Source organism: Salarias fasciatus, chromosome 15 (assembly GCF_902148845.1).
Source record: "Salarias fasciatus chromosome 15, fSalaFa1.1, whole genome shotgun sequence".
NCBI classification, from domain to species: Eukaryota; Metazoa; Chordata; class Actinopteri; order Blenniiformes; family Blenniidae; genus Salarias; species Salarias fasciatus.
Genome location: NC_043759.1, coordinates 4,890,044 through 4,902,358, shown reverse-complemented (window position 1 = coordinate 4,902,358; position 12,315 = coordinate 4,890,044). Strand labels below are relative to the sequence as shown.

At 44.9% G+C, this 12,315-nt stretch overlaps 1 protein-coding gene across 1 annotated transcript in view; it reads left to right on the top strand.

The window, feature by feature from the left end:
* The window catches only part of LOC115402059 (NACHT, LRR and PYD domains-containing protein 4C-like), an 868,403-nt gene that overhangs the window by 425,198 nt on the left and 430,890 nt on the right, over positions 1-12,315 (top strand). The gene's annotated exons all lie outside the window — the stretch shown is intronic.

Genomic DNA, 12,315 nt, shown 5'->3' with positions numbered 1-12,315 from the left:
AAAATATTTTTTTCTTGTCTATGGAATAAAATAAAACCTATTGCAAATGACATTTAACTAGCAGACATTGTGTTTTTTTACTGTAAATTTAGTAACATGCATAGCACGTGGGGAGCATAAAACATAAATAACTCCATCTGTAGATATTGTCACAAATAATTTAGTCCATACTGCGTGTCTGTCACCTGTCACTAGGTGTCATAGTTGTCACATTAGCTCTCTGTAATGACGCCTGTTCAGAACACATTTAGTGCTGCTAATAAGTTTAGCATACATTACAGCGGGCTACATATGAACAAATCTACACCAGCTTAGCATATTTGCACTTTATATAAATAACGTTAAGTAAAAGAAAACGTAGGGATAGGCTGACCCTGTTGTCTCCCAAGTCTGTATGCTAATTTATCCAGCACTATATGTGCTTATAGTGATAAAAAGTGCATTTTGTAAGATAACATCATAATACAATGTCACTGACTAACCGGAGACAGATGGACAGGCGCTCTTCAGGAGGAATTGAGCGTCTGTAGTTGGTGTCCTGGAGAGTGATCCGAGCACCGATGCGGGCCAGCAGGTCGTCAAACTGGGCCCGGGAGAGACGAAAGTAGCCCTGGAAGCGACCCTCATCCTCCCGCAGCTCCTGGAGCAAATGGTGAAACTCCCCAAATTCAGAACGCCTCTGAATAATGGGATGAACCCAGAGACGACGCCAATGTGCCCGCCGACGACGCTGTCTGGCTTTATTTAACAAATAAAGCCAAGCCACTCTCCTGATGCGATCCGCCATTGCTGGAAACAGAAATCACAGCCTCCCGCGCGCCAACAAACTGACTCGCGTCAAGAGCGTCGCAAGCGTCGTGAGCTTTGTGACCACTTGGTGTCAGCGTCGTGCTTGAACCGTCACAAGCGTCAGCTTCGAGGCGTCGCAAGCGTCGACGACGCCCGCGACGCTTTCGGTGTGAATGCAGCATAACTCTGTCGCCAGTGCAATATTGTGTAAACTCCCTAAATAAAGTCACACACCTTTTCGGGGATGAACGGGAACAGCAGCGTTTCCCCCGCTGGATCTGAGCGTCTGAAGCTGCTCCACAGCGGCAGCTGTGCGTCTTTGCGCACTGTTAAAACTGCTCCTCTCCGTGGCAGGATGAACCAGCGGACTGATTGAAAGTTAAAAATCCTTTATTAATCCCACGAGGAAGAATTTTATTAGATATTCCTTAAGGGCATCATTTTATTTTTTTTTATTTATTTTTTAATCTGTACTGAATGTGTGCTGCTCCTGCTTTATGGCGTGTTTGAGATGTGCTTTATAGTTATTTTCATGCTCCGCCAGGTTCCTCTGCACTGCACCGCAAGTCGGCACTGACTGAAACTTGCGTACACGATGTCCGACCTGTCCTGAGATTTCGTCTTTCCGAACGATCACGACCAAATTGATAAATAACTAACCCGTCTTTCATATGGACGTACGACGGGCGTACGCCCATATACGGTTGTACTACCGTTTGATAAATGAGGGCCAATATGTGTGGGAAACTCTCATTTTATTATCAGGCTGACCAATGGTGGTGAGAATGTCTCTATCTTTAGCCTGCTGTAGCCCAGTGGGAAATATTTACAAGTTTCTAAATATTTAAATAAATAAAAGAGATTAAAACAATCATTTCAATATCTATTTCCTGTTTCTTACAATGTGTTTGAATGGCTACAATGTTTAAATCTATTTATTTTGTGACAGGAATGTTATTTTTGAGTGATTTTCCTGCAGAGGTGTATGAGGTGTGTGTTCAGCTCCAGGCTGATTGCTGCACCTGCCTGATGTGTGTGAAAGGGGAGAGACACAGAGAGCAGAGGAGGACAGAGCAGGTTGGAGACGGTTGTCCAAGCAGTCTGGAGGCAGTGGACAGAAAGCAGTGATTGACTTGGTGTCTGCAGATTGTGGGACAGACAGTCGGAACGCAGACACAGCTTCTGGACTCTGACAAAGAGTTGAGGACTGCTGGACAACAGCAGTGATTGAACAGAGACTGATCACTGCAGCCGTCTGGCTCAGCTGGACCTGCTGTTGGAATCTGCATGGATTCCATGGAGCTGTCCATGTGATTGTGTTAATCAGGAAAAGGCTGCTCCAGATAGCACTGTGAGCCACCCAGGAAGCTCAGAGTTCCTCTGGCGACGCTGGACAACTAGATCGCACCACTCATCACCACCTGTGGGTCTTCACCCTCCACCTGCATCAACTCCATCCTACCACTCTGCTCCACCCACCAACCTGGATGAGTACTCTATTGCACCACACCCTCTCACACTAACTGATTGGGCCATTTGCTACTGCTTTGAGGAGAAAGTGAAGGGTTTTTTTTTTTTTGGGTGGGGGGGTCCTTTTTGCTGTACTGAACTGAACAGGTGTACAACAAAGTGATTTAAATTATACCGTTTAATTAATTAGTTCTCCCGGCTTAGTATAAAGGTTGAAACTATTCTGTGAAGGGGAATGTTTGTTGTTGTGCTTATATTTTATTTTCACTAAATCAGGAAAGTCATTGTTCACTTTATTACAGCTTCTGTGCTTTGTGCTTATCACTTTTGCTAAGTGTATCACCTACATTAGAGATCTGTAAATATACACCCAGAACTGATAATTCCGTATATTAAGTAAATCTGAGTTACCTTGTTAACTTGAAAGGACTCGGGGCCTTTTCTGCATGGCAGACGGGTTATCTTAGCCAAACTAATAACCTGAACACACATGAAAAATAAGAAAGCAATGTCAGATAAGTATACTTTACTCTGCATCTGAACTCATGAAAAATTCCTCCAGATACAGCCACTGACACTTATCCTTCATCTTTTCTTCATTTTTTTCTGCTGACAGTTTTGTCTTCTGTCTTTAATCTGCTTTCTTTTTCTCCAAATCTTCAGTCCATCAATCAGTCTTTTTTCTCTTGCTGTACAGGAATGTTGGCTCCAGAAACATGAACTGCTGCAGCAGAGCTGTCCTCTCCTATCTTCATAGGTTAATTATCAGGGCTGCGATCGGACAAGTTATTGACTGCAAAGATGCAGAAGAACAGGTTTGAACAGAAATTCAACTTGAGGCTGTCGGCAGGTGTGACTTTTGATTTTGAAAGAAGATCACATACACACTTGAAAGAAGTACTCATACAAGTACAAATAACCCAAATAATCTACACAATTACTTCCACCCTTGACAATAAGTCTGGTTTGAGTGGGGTAGAAGTAATGCCGTTTACACATGTATGTATTCTTCAAAATGAGCCATGCCGGGTCTGGTGTCTCACTGTTGGTGTTTTTCCACACGTCAGTTTTCTGTTGAACTGTGTGGAGGAGAAAGGCCTTGACTGAAAACTGATCTGCTTTCATTGTTGAAAGTCACGAGGTTTGCTCACTGACCTCCAGCGCCCCCTGCTGTCCAATAATTCTCATTTCTGTTCACTGTGCTTGGAAAGGATTAGAATTTACACTTGAGCCTGAAATGATTTATACTCGAGACAAATCTTGGCTTTAAGTGAGTTTCCTTCAACCAGCAAGTTTTTATTTTTTCCAAGAGACGGTAAGTTGATGTACAAGAAGCTCCACTGACGACAGAAAGCAATCTCAGCTTTTATTTTGAAAAAGAAGTGCCATGTTCAAAATTATTCATCCCCTTATTGATAATCAATAGAAAAATATGTAACTGGTTCTAACAACAAACACTTGCTGTGATTGCTGAGCAGCTTTCTGCATGTCTATTTTTGATTTTATCCATTTCCAGCAGAGAGCTCGAACTCTTTCAGGTTAGATGGTCTTTCCAGACTTTCACTGTGGACTTTATCTCCTTCACAGATTCTTCTTTGGAGTTGAGTCAGGACTCCAGCAGGGCTCCTGCTAAACCGCCATGATTTGATCCACTCACCATTTCTGCACTAAAACATATAGATATGGTTTTATTACCATGATCTGACTTGTGAACAACAACCATCTTCAGTGAGTTCCTTTGTCTCAGCCGTGACTTTCCACAAACCAGCTGCTTCGCTGCTGTTGCTGTTGTGTTGACTTCATTGAAACAAGAGTTTATAATCAATCAGGGGAATTAAGATGCTTCACTACAGCTTGGACGACCGGGATGTTTTAGAACTTTGGAGGTTCTCGTTGATTGTGACAGTTTTCAAGGGGTAAAGTAAATAAAAGCAGAATGTATTTTTTTCCCCACAATGATACTTATTGTACATCATCTTATCTTTTGGGAGAAACCATATCATTTCTGATCAAAGAAAACCTTGACTAAAACAAGCTTTAATTCAAAGTGTATCTGGGGTTTCAGTTTTTTTGGGGCTTAATTGTGTGAAAACTTGTTCTCAGCCTTTACAGTCTCAGTGGTCCTGATAGATTCCTTTGGTTTCTCAGTGTTCAATTAACTCTGAGTCACAAAGCAAAGTCAGAAATTCTTTGGACTCGACACTGAGAAACCACTGATGTACAGAAAATGGGATAAAAATGGTTTAGCTGGAAGGTAAAATACTGAATGGCTTAAATGTAAACTTTATTTCAGTAGATGCCATAAACACACACACCAGTCTCTGTGTTTGAGTGTTCAAAACGCCTGAAGGATCTGTGAGTCTAGAGTCTGAATCTTTAGTCTCTGAGTCTTGTCGTTATGTAAAGTTTTGGGTTAAAAAGTCATTTTCTGTTTTGAGAAGATGAAGTTGAATCTGACCAAAGTTTACAGTTTTAAGAAGTTTTGAATGTTAATGTGTTAAGTCTGGGAGAAAAAAATCTGCACTTCTCAGTGCTCTGTTTTGCTCCGTTCTGACAGTCACAGACTGAGCAGTCGTGTTTAAATGTTACAAACTGAGTGAATAAACTGAATTTGAAAATAGTTTGATGTTGTTGCAGATGGATCTCAGCTCCTGTTGTTAGATAATCAGGTGACAGCAACTCATACAGTGCATTGTACAGATCATTAAATCAATATTCTCAGAGGTCGACAGTCATGATGCTCCACCACCCTCCACTGAATATTTAATCGGATTCAATAAACTACATTTCAGCAGTTGTGTCATATTTCTGTTTATTTTGGTGAAAGTAACTAAAAGTAATGCAATAGTGTAACATAACTCACAGACAGTAATATTTTATATGCAACTAATTACTTTCAAATTACAGGAACAAATATGTTTTGGAAGTAACCTGTTTAACACTGACTTCTGACACCAAATAAATTGTCAGGCTTTAGCTCTACTTTGGCTTTAAAGTTCTGATTAGCGTCATGAAACAGGTTTCAAACAGGTTTTAACTCAAGAATTTCCTCCTCTGGGTGTGTCAGAGGTTAAAACACTTTGTCTTCATCAGATCTGAGAGACGGACTGAGAGCAGCTTCTTCTCTCCTCAAGTTTCCTCACACATGGAGAAGAGTCTGAAGAAGATGTGAAGAGAGTTCAGGTGAGAATCTGTCAGCTCTTTAGAAGCTTCCAGAACGGACCAGCAGACTTTTTAATTTCTCCTCTTCTCTTTCATTCACACCATCACAAACCTGACAGCTTCCTTCTTATTCACGTTTTGGAGAAACTTTTAAATTGACATTTAACACGAGTTAAATAGTGTTTTCTTTACTTTCTTCTGTGGCTGAAAAAGCAAATTAGTTTTTGCAGTGGGCGGGGCTTCAGCCCTCCTTCACTCTGATTGGCTCATGTTGGCGTCAGTCTTCAGCATACAAAACAAGTGACACTCCTCTCTGGACTGAGACCTTTGAACACACACCTTGTGTAGAAATGAAGTAAATACTCATCTGCTTGATGATTTTATGGTGGAATCAGGTGTTGGGAGCCTTGTGGACCCACAGAGTTTTTGTGTTTCAGTGAAATTTGACATGAGAATCGGAATTCACAGATTGTCACTGTAAACAAAGCTCAGTGAAGTCTGAAAAAGAAGCAGCTCTTGTAAACAGTGCGACGTGAAAAAAGAGGAAGCGATGAAAACAAAGATTTAGAGACTGTACAAGGGCCATTATGAAAGGGGGAGGAGTCGGGTCGGTTTATTCAGGGCCGGTCCATCCTACAGGCGAAACAATACCCTGCCGGGGGCACCACGCACTGGGCGGGGGGCGGGGTTCCTTGACCATACAAGGGACGCCCCGACGGTCCGTGGTCCGTGTGAGCACTGCACTTCTCGGCATCGCTCGCCTGGGGCGCCGGAGAAGCCTGGACCGGCCCTGGGTTTATTTACAAGGTAAAGATAAAAAGAGAAGGAGAAATTCAAAAAATGTTGCCTATATAATTATTATATAATATTGCACTTGGGTTATCGTGCTTTTGTGTGTTGACAGATTTATTGCAGAGTGAAGATTGAGGATCATCAGCTGTTTGGTTTGCTTCTGTTAGCAGCCTCAGGTCAACGACAGCTCCAGAGTAAAAGCTGTTTCTAGCCTGTTTTTTCTCCTTTATGGCCCTGAAATGCCTCCCTGAGGGTCAGAGGTCAAACAGGTGGTTACCGTGTTGTGAAGAGTCCCTGATGATGCAGCAGGTTCTGGATTCTTCTTCCTGACAATCCTCAGGAAGTGAAGTCTCTGCTGTGCCTTCTTCAGGATCAGTGTGGAGTTAGCAGTCCAGGTCAGGTCTTTACTAATGGAGGTGACCAGGAACCTAAAGTCTGGCACCACCTCCCCCCTGTCCCCATTGATTGTTATGAGCTGAAGGTCCGGTTTTAAAGTCGATGATCAGTTCCTTCAACTTGGAGATGTTCAGGATGAGGTTGTTGATGGAGTACCAGACCGACAGTCACTCCACCTCCACCCTATAAGCAGCCTCATCTCCTGAGATGAGTACATCAGTTGTGATGGTGGAGCTGCTTGGGTGGGTGGGGGTGCAGTCGTGGGTGTAGAGGAGGGGACTGAGCACACAGCCCTGTGGAGAGCCGGTGGTCCTCCATGCTGAGGACAGGTGGGGTCCTACTCTCAACCTCTGGGAGCGGCCGGTCAGAAAACCCTGAATCCATTTCCAGATGTGAGAGAGACCCAGGTCCCTCTGGCTGCTCAGTCTGCTCAGAGTGATGGTGGAATGTATAATGTGTTTCAAAAACCCCTTGAGGTTTTGGTTCAGCCTGGTCTGTCCTGACTGGACCAATTTAAGCTGAACAGAGCCTCTTTCTGTGGAGACGAACTGAGAAGGACAAAGAGTCTGAGTCTGTGAGTTTGCTGTGAGGCAAAGTTTGAGAGTTTAAGTTGATAAATTAATAACTGAATTTTCAGAAATGATGAATTGCTTCCTCATTCTTTTTGATCTTCCAGACGACGTCAAGCCGAACTCCATACTGAATTGGGGTGAGCACTGACACCCCCCCCCCCACCCCCCCCCCCCCCGGCCCCGCCCTCCCGCACACACAAATGTGTTTTTATGACATTGTTGGGACTCTTACTTTTATGGGCAAAAATCAGGTCTCCTTCAGAGACATTCAACGGTAGTTTCAAAATCAGACAGGTCATCACGATGATCATATTTAACTGTGTGTATGTATGTGTGTGTAGGTGTGTGTTCTGTCATGGATCAGTGTGAGGACAGAGAGGAGGGAGTCCCTCACTCTAAAAGGACTCTGTGTGGAGAACATGAGAACCAGACCAAAGCTCAAAGGTGAGACCTCCATCTTTAACTGTCCTCCACTGTTCTTCACACCATTTGTGTGTGCGTTTAATATCTTTATTTATTTATCAGGTCAGAGCCTGAAGTTGAACCCAGCTGTGTTTCCCTGAAGAGTGAGCGGTCCAAGTACTTATCGATAAACTTCAGAGAACAGTGAGTTTTATTTGCTGTTGTCTTCTGAATTCCATGTGTTTATTCAGAAAGTGATTCAGTCACATGTCATTGAAGCTAAAATCTTGCTAAAGTTTCTAACTGTTCAATAGTTCTCAGTCAGAGAATCATCAGATTATGAAACTCTCAATTCTTCCCTTTATCCTCCAATCTTCCTCCCATTTTCCACTCAGTCTGTTCCTGATGTTGTTTGTTTTCAGCTCTGACTCTGAGTTTCCATCCAGCTGTGTGTCCCTGAAGAGTGATCATTCTATGTTTGAACCCATTTCATTTCAACCTGGTGCAGGAAGTGCTGATGAGCGGTGAGAATCAGTGTTTGTGTCAGGATTCATCGATGTGGTGTATTAGCATAATGAGCTTTTTGTGGTTAATCTGACTGGTTTGCCATGCGGACGGGGGGGGGGGGGGGGGGGGTCTTTTGGTGTGCACCTGTTAGGAGGTGGAACCTCTATTAAGTGGCTGTGTGTGCGCGCTGGTGGTTGCTGACATTAAATGGTTAAACGTGTGCTGCGCCTCGTCATTCTTTAAAGAACACCACATAATTGGCCACGAGGATGGGATCGGATTTTTTTTCCCGCACTATGGCGTACTTTTCCCAAAGACCCGAGGAATTCAAGCCGGAGGTGGAGTCGTGGTCTGCCTATGTGGAGCGCATGGAAATGCTGTTTGAGGCACATGACGTGGATGATGGAAAAAAGGTTCCCGTCTTGTTGAGCTCGCTCGGTGCAACGACCTACCACTTTTTATATAAATGGGGGAAAGGTGCCGATGGAGATTGATACTGGGGCTGGAGTCAGTGTCATCTCAGGAAGTTAGTTTGAGAGGCTATTCTCACATGTACCACTGGAGGGCAGCAGCGTAGCACTGAAGGGCTACTCAGGGGAAATTATTCCAGTAGAGGGTCAGTTCATGGCTGAAGTTACTTATGAAAATCAGACTGCTAGCTTACCTCTGATAGTAGTGGCTGGAGAAGGCCCTTCACTGTGTGGCCGAGGTTGGCTGGATAAAATCAAGCTTAACTGGAAAGCGATCAAAAAAGTCACTGAAATGCCAGTACTTCCAGCAGCACGCCCCAAGTCAATACAGGATGTGTTGACTAAATATGTTGATGTTTTCAAAGATGAATTGGGGACATTAAAAGACGTTAAAGCAGCAATTTCTGTAAAGCCTGATGCAGTCCCAAAGTTCCACAAAGCCCGCGTACTGCCATTCACCATGAAAGAGAAAGTGGAAAAGGAGCTGGAGCGCCTGGAAAAGGAGGGCGTGATTAGCCCAATGAAGCACAGCGAGTGGGCTGCTCCGGTGGTCCCAGTACCTAAGCGAGATGGTGGACTTCGTTTGTGCGGCGACTACAAGGTGACAGTGAATCAGGCTACAAACACTGAAACTTATCCATTACCACGCATTGAAGAAGTGTTGGCAGCATTGTGTGGAGGAAAAATATTCTCTAAAATAGACCTGGCAGCCGCTTACCAACAAGTTCTCCTCGATGAGGAATCTAAGAAGTACACTACAGTGAATACCCATAAAGGACTGTTTGTGTATAATCGGCTTTGCTTTGGTATTAATTCTGCTGTCAGTATTTTCTAAAGGATTATGGAGAATCTAATGAAAGGCCTGAACGTCGTGGTTTATCTGGATGATCTGCTTGTCATGGGAAGGAATGAAGCTGAGCACCTGACGAACCTGGGGAGAGTTTTGCAACGGCTGCAAGAGAATGGACTGAGAGTGAGGAAGTCAAAGTGTGACTTTGGTAGAACGCGAATCGAGTACCTGGGTCACGTGCTGGATGGAAAAGGAGTGTACCCTTCCAGAGACAAGGTCAGAGCCGTGCATGACGCACTGACGCCTGCAAACATCAAAGAGCTTAGAGCATTCCTTGGTCTAGTCAATTACTATGGACGCTTTGTGCCACAACAAAGTACCGTTTTAGCACCACTCTACAGATTGCTAAAAGACCAGGTGAAGTGGAAATGGAGTAAAGTGGAGCAGGATGCGTTTGACAGATGTAAGGAACTGTTAACAGGTGACAAGGTGTTAATTCATTATGATCCACACCTGCCCCTTACACTTGCCTGTGATGCTTCTGCCTATGGAATTGGAGCTGTTATTCAGCACACGACGCCTGATGGGAAAGAGCATCCAATTGCCTTTGCTTCCCAAACACTCTCGCCAGCAGAGAAGAATTACTCACAGATAGAACGCGAGGCATTGAGTCTGGTGTATGGAGTGAAGAAATTCCATCAATATTTGTGGGGGCGGAAGTTCAACTTAATCACTGACCACAAGCCTCTGCTCACACTGTTTGGAGAGCATAAAGGACTGCCAACAATGGCCGCAGCACGTATTCAGAGATGGGCCGTCGTACTGTCTGCATATGATTATTGCATAACCTACCGTCAGTCAAAAGAGCATGGTAACGCAGATGGACTGTCCCTCTGCCGGAGATCACTGACACAGGGACAGGAGGAATGGGGGCTTGTCTGAATGCATTGGTATGTCAACACCTGGAGGAGGCGCCATTAAGCGCAAAACAGATTGCCCAAGCAACGCACAGAGATGTTGAGTTTTCAAAGCTGCACAGATGCATCATGGAAGGTTGGCCAGAAGAAGTGCCGGAGGAGCTGAAAGTATATTACAAGAAGCGAGAGGAGCTGTCTGTGGAGCAGGGTTGTATTCTGTGGGGGACGAGAGTTGTGGTACCGGTGAAACTGAGAAAGGCAGTGCTACAAGAGGTCCACGCTGGGCACCCAGGCATTGTAAAAATGAAAATGATTGCGCGGCAATATGTCTGGTGGCCAAACGTTGACCGGGACGTTGAGATGACACTGCAAACAGTGTGAGGTGTGTCAGCTGGAGCAGCGCACACTGCGCCCAGTTCCTCTGCACCCCTGGAGTTTTCCTGCAGAGGCTTGGAAAAGACTCCACATTGACTTTGCGGGTCCATTCATGGGTCACATGTTCATGGTGGTCGTGGATGCATTCTCGAAATGGCTAGAAGTTTTCAAAATGTCTCAGATAACTTCCTCTGCAACCATTTCAAGGCTGAAGAGACTTTTCGCATCTTATGGGATACCGGAGCAAATCGTCACAGATAATGCAACAACCTTCACATCAGAGGAGTTCCAGCAGTTCATGAAACGAAATGGTATCCTTCACACAACTGAAGCTCCAAAACATCCGGCAACAAATGGCCTGGCTGAGAGATATGAATGAAATAAATAAATCAAATCAAAAAAATCAAATATGTTGCCACATTCAAAGCGGGTATGAAGAAGCTTGCTGGACAAGATTTGAGTGTTGAGGACAAAATCTCTCACTTTTTGCTGCGGTATCGTACTTCTCCCAACTGTGCGACTGGAGAGTCGCCAGCTGATTTGCATCTGAAGAGACATGTGCGTACGCGGCTGGACTTCCTGAAACCAAATGTGGCTGAAAGGGTGAGGAAGAGGCAGTATCAGCAGAAGAAAGAGCACGATAGTCGAGCTGCCGAGAGGCAGTTTGGCGAAGATGAGCCCGTGTATCTGCGTAATACTGCTGGAGAAAACCCCAAATGGATCCCTGGAGTAGTAACACAACAGACGGGGCCGGTGTCATACAAGGTGCAAGGAGAAGCGTCTGACCAGGTGTACAGGCGTCACGGAGACCAGCTGAGGCCTCGCTACGCTCAGGAGACGTCAGATCTGGAGCCAGAAGAGGCGGCTCAGTCAGCGGAGCTGGAGAGTGGTTTGGGTGAACCTGGGTCTGCTCCGTCTGCACCACCAGCTGGTCATCCGGGCCAGCCTGAGCCACCAGATCCAGGAACGGTGGTCTTGAGACGCTCTGGGCGGAAACCTAGAGTCCCCGAGCGTTACGGAGTTGACGTGTGATATTGGATGTGTGCAATTCCAAAAAAAAAATGCTAATTTGCGTTTTTGTTATCCAAGTTAGAGTGCAGTACTGAGTATAGTTATTTGGGAGTTCAGAGAAGATTCTGTGATGACCACTTCGTACATTTACTTCACTATGTTTAATTTAAGGGGGGAGGTGATGTGGTGTATTAGCATAATGAGCTTTTTGTGGTTAATCTGACTGGTTTGCCATGCGGACGGCGGGGGGGGGGGGGGTGTCTTTTGGTGTGCACCTGTTAGGAGGTGGAACCTCTATTAAGTGGCTGTGTGCGCGCTGGTGGTTGCTGACATTAAATGGTTAAACGTGTGCTGCGCCTCGTCATTCTTTAAAGAACACCACAATCATCATAACAGTAGCTTGAACAAAGTCAACATGTTTCTGCAGCGTCAGCCAGCAGAGCTCCCAGGTTCTCCGTGGAGGCTCCGCCCCTCAGCATCAAACACATCTGGACTCCATCTTTATGGTGAGAACAAGTCTCCATTCAACACTTTACTGTCACATCAGTGAGACAGAAGACGTTGTTGTGACTTCCAGCTGAAACATGAAGCAGACTCTCAGCTTCTTAGATCCATTCAGGTCCAGAGTGAAACAGTCCAACCTTCATCCAGCTTCCAGCCTT